The sequence below is a fragment of the Somniosus microcephalus genome, chromosome 4 (assembly GCF_052327205.1).
Source record: "Somniosus microcephalus isolate GS21.2 chromosome 4, FLI_Smic_1.0, whole genome shotgun sequence".
NCBI classification, from domain to species: Eukaryota; Metazoa; Chordata; class Chondrichthyes; order Squaliformes; family Somniosidae; genus Somniosus; species Somniosus microcephalus.
The window spans coordinates 23,881,152-23,886,370 of record NC_140990.1 but is presented as its reverse complement, the minus strand read 5'-3'; positions in this window follow the sequence as shown (position 1 = coordinate 23,886,370).

Here is a 5,219-nt window from a genome sequence, read left to right as displayed (position 1 = left end):
TTGTACCTGAACTATCTCAGCCTTGAAGGCCTGCCATTGGTCATTCACTGTTTTCCTGGACAATCTTCGTTTCCAGTCCACCTGTGCTTAATCCCTTCTCAAATCACTGAAATTGGCTCTCTTCCAGCTGGGTATTTTCACCGTTGATTTTTCTTTGTCTCTTTCCATAACTACTTTAAACCTAATGATATTGTGATCACTGTTAACCAGATCCCTCCTGCCCCAGAACCGATGAGAGACCCTTTAAATGTTCTGACTGTGCAAAGAGGTTTCAGAGGTCATCTAACCTGCTGAGCCACCAACGAGTTTACACAGATCTTCAAAGAAAGGAAGATGTTTTGGAAAGGCTGGCGGCACTAAAAGTTCGCAGCCATCTCAGAGTACATAAGAACATAAGAAATAGGAGCAGGAGTAGGCCAATCGGCCCCTCGAGCCTGCTCCGCCATTCAATAAGATCATGGCTGATCTGATCCTAACCGCCAATCCACTGTCACAGAACCATCTCCTGAATCTAACAGAATTAGACACACGAAATAGGAACAGGATCAGGCTACACGGCCCCTGGGCCTGCTCTGCTACCCACAGGGCCATGACCGATCCGAACCTAGACTCATGTCCAAATTCCTGCCCGCTCCCCGTAACCCTTAATTCCCTTTACTTCTAGGAAACTGTCTATCTCTGTTTTAAATTTATGTAATGATGTAGCTTCTACAGCTTTTTGGGGCAGCATATTCCATGGACCTACCATCCTCTGAGTGAAGTAGTTCCTCCTCATCTCAGTTTTGAAAGAGCAGCCCCTTATTCTAAGACTATGCCCCCTAGTTCTAGTTTCACCCATCATCGGGAACATCTTCCCCGCATCCACCCGATCCAACCCCTTCACAATCTTATATGTTTCAATAAGATCGCCTCTCATTCTTCTGAACTCCAATGAGTAGAGTCCCAATCTACTCAACCTCTCCTCATATGTCCATCCCCTTATCCCCGGGATTAACCGAGTGAACCTTCTTTGTACTGACTCGAGAGCAAGTATGTCCTTTCTTAAGTATGGACACCAAAACTGTACGCAGTATTCCAGGTGCGGTCTCACCAATGCCTTGTACAACTGAAGCAATACCTCCCTATTTTTATATTCTATCCCCCTAGCAATGAAAGCCAACATTCCATTGGCCTTCTTAATCACTTGCTGCACCTGCATACTGACCTTTTGAGTTTCGTGCACCAGGACCCCCAGATCCCTTTGTACTTCAGTACTTTCCAGTTTCTTGCCATTAAGATAATAACTTGCTCTACAATTTTTCCTGCCAAAGTGCATAACCTCACACTTTCCAGTATTGTATTCCATCTGCCAAATCTCTGCCCACTTACTTAGCCTGTCGATGTCCCCTTGCAGGTTTTTCATGTCCTCCTCACTCACTACTTTCCCTCCCATCTTAGTATCATCTGCAAACTTTGATATGTGACACTTGGTCCCCTCCTCCAAATCGTTAATATAGATTGTAAAGAGTTGGGGACCCAGCACTGACCCCTGTGGAACACCACTAGTTACTGATTGCCAGTCTGAGAATGAACCATTTATCCCAACTCTCTGCCTTCTGTTAGATAGCCAATCCTCTATCCATGCCAGAATATTACCCCCAACCCCGTGATTTTTTATCTTAAGCAATAATCTTTTGTGTGGCACCTTGTCAAATGCCTTTTGGAAGTCTAAATACACTACGTCCACTGGTTCCCCTTTATCCACCCTATACGTTACTTCCTCAAAGAACTCCAGCAAATTTGTCAAACATGACTTCCCCTTCATAAAACCATGCTGACTTTGTCCTATTAAATTATGATTATCCAAATGTCCTGTTACTGTCTCCTTAATAATGGACTCCAAAATTTTACCTTCCACAGATGTTAGGCTAACTGGTCTATAGTTTCCAGCCTTCTGTCTACTTCCCTTTTTAAATAAGGGTGTTACATTAGCAGTTTTCCAGTCTGCCGGGACCTTTGCCGAGTCCAGGGAGTTTTGGAAAATTATTACCAATGCATCCACAATCCCTACAGCCACTTCCCTCAAGACCCTTGGATGTAAGCCATCAGCTCCAGGTGGTTTATCCACCTTGAGTCCCATTATTTTACCGAGTACCACTTCCTTAGTGATTTTGATCGTGTTTAGCTCCTCCCCACTTTAGCCCCCTGTTTGTCCAGTGTTGGGATATTCTTAGTGTCTTCTACTGTAAAGACTGATGTAAAATATTCATTCAGTGTTTTTGCCATCTCCATATTTCCCACCATTAATTTCCCGGTCTCATCCTCTAAGGGACCAACATTTACTTTAGCCACCCTTCTTCTTTTTATATAAGTATAAAAACTCTTACTATCTGTTTTTATATTTTTTGCTAATTTACTTTCATAATCTATCTTCCCTTTCTTAATCAATCTTTTTGTTATTTTATGCTGTCTTTTAAAGTTTTCCCAATCCTCTATCCTCCCACTAGATTTGGCTACCTTATATGCCCTTGTTTTTAGTCGAATACTATCCTTAATTTCTTTACTTAGCCACGGATGGCTGTCTTTTCTTTTACACCCTTTTCTTCTCAGTGGAATATTTTTTTTTTGGAAGTTGTAAAATAACTCCTTAAATGTACACCACTGATCATGTATCATCTTACCCTTTAATCTATTTTCCCAATCCACTCTACTCAATTCCGCTCTCATACCTTCATAGTCTCCTTTATTCAAGCTTAGCACGCTTGTTTGAGAGCCAACCTTCTCACCCTCTAATTGAATATGGAATTCAACCATGTTATGGTCACTCATTCCAAGGGGCTTCTTTACTAGGACATTTTTAATTAATCCCGTCTCATTACACAGGACCAGATCTAAGGTTGCTTGCCCCCTGGTCGGTTCAGTTACATACTGCTCAAGAAACCCATCCCTAATACACTCAATGAACTCATCCTCAAGGCTGCCCTGCCCAATTTGATTTGTCCAATTAATATGATAGTTAAAATCCCCCATAATTATAGATGTTCCCTTATTACAAGCCTCAACTATTTCCTGATTGATACTCCGTCCAACAGAGTTGCCACTGTTCGGAGGCCTATAGACTACACCCACTAATGTTTTTTTCCCCTTATTATTCCTTACCTCCACCCAAACTGTTTCATTATCCTGATCTTTTGACCCAATATCATTTCTCTGTATTACAGTGATTCCTTCCTTTATTAACATAGCCACCCCACCTCCCCTTCCTTCCTGCCTGTCCTTCCTGATCGTTAAATAACCTGGTATGTTTAATTCCCAGGCATTGTCACCCTGCAGCTATGTTTCTGTAATGGCCACAAGACCATACCCATATGTAATTATTTGTGCCATTAACTCATCTATTTTGTTACGAATGCTACGTGCATTCAGATAGAGAACTTTCAAAGATGTTTTGTGACACTTAGTTCCTGCTTTTGCCCTTATTATTACTTTACCTTTTACTCCATACCTTCTGCCCCTTCCTGACACGCTCTGGTTTTTAATTTCCCCACTGCTACCTAAGTCTATGACCTTCTCTGTTGTCATTTTTATTATTTGCTCTCTAGGAACCTCCCCCCCACTAGTTAGTTTAAAGCCCTCTCTACAGCCCTAGTTATATGATCCGCCAGGACTCTAATCCCAGCACTGGCCAAGTGAAGCCCGTCCCAACGGAACAGCTCCCTCCCGCCCCAGTACTGGTGCCAGTGTCCCAGGAAGCAAAACCCATTTCTCCCACACCAGTCTTTGAGCCACGCATTTAACTCTCTAATTTTATTTGTCCTAGCCAAATTCGCTCGTGGCTCAGGTAATAATCCACAGATTATTACCCTTGTGGTTCTGCTTTTTAATTTGGCCCCTAGCAGCTCAAACTCCCTCAGCAGAACCTCCTTCCTTGTCCTATCTATGTCGTTGGTACCAACATGGACCACGACAACTGGATCCTCCCCCTCCCACTCCAAGTTTCTCTCCAGTCCAGAGGAGATGTCCTTAACCCTGGCACCGGGCAGGCAACACAGCCTTCGGGACTCTTGCTCTCGGCTGCAAAGAACTCTATCTATTCCCCTAATGATACTATCCCCTACCACTACAACATTTCTTTTAACTCCCCACACTTGAATGGCCCCCTTCTCCACGGTGCTGTGGCCAGGTTGCTCATCCTCCCTGCAGTCCCTGCTCCTGTCCCCACAGGGAGTAAGAGCCTCGAACCTGTTGGACAAGTGCAAGGGCTGCGGCTCCTCCAACACTACCTCCTGGATCCCCGTACCTGCCTCACAAGTAGTGGACCCTTTAATTACAATCTCAGAGAACAAGAAGAATCACTGCCCCTTTAACTACCACAAATCCCTGTGTGGAGGAGAGGGGGAGATACAGTCTGTCCCAGTAACTGTCGCAGAACAGAATTAGCGACCCTGTCCCATAGGGGCTTGAACCTCCCTCACTCCTTGCTTTTCCTCAAGTGTCTCATCCTTAAAATTCTCTTCCGTGTTTTCAAATCCCTCCATGGCCTCGCCGCTCCCTATCTGTAATCTCTTCCAGCCCCACAACCCCCCGAAATATTTGTGCTTCTCTAATTCTGGCATCTTGAGCATCTCCGATTTTAATCGCTCCACAATTGGCGGCCGTGCCTTCAGTTGCTTGGGCCTGAAGCTCTGGAATTCCTTCCCTAAACCTCTCCATCACTCTACCTCTCTCTCCTTTAAGATGCTCCTTAAAACCTACTTCTTTGACCAAGCTTTTGGTCATGTGCCCGAATATCTCCTTATGTGGCTCGGTGTCAAATTTTGTTTTATAACGATCCTGTGAAGAGCCTTGGGACGTTTCACTGCATTAAAGGTGCTTTATAAATACAAGTGGTTGTTGTTGTTTCCTGAAATTAACAATAAATTCCCCAGAGGGAAAAAAATGTGTACTTTTACTCCCAAATATTAAAAAGTTTGTTCTACAGAAGCACGGGGTTTATCTGCTTTTATTCATGAATTTCAAAAGTCTCTATTAAAACCTGAGCCAGTGTGTTGTGAGCCAAAGAGCCTTATGTCCAATAAGGGGAATAAAGGCCCACAGCCTCCCCTGGCCCCGGGCCCTGAACAAGGGACTGGAGAAACTCGCTGCCCTGCGGATCAGACAATCAGCCAGCGCTAGTCCCGCCCCTCGGGCTCCCCGATTGGTTGGAGGACCTGCTGCCGGCTCGCTCCTCCAGTCCCGCC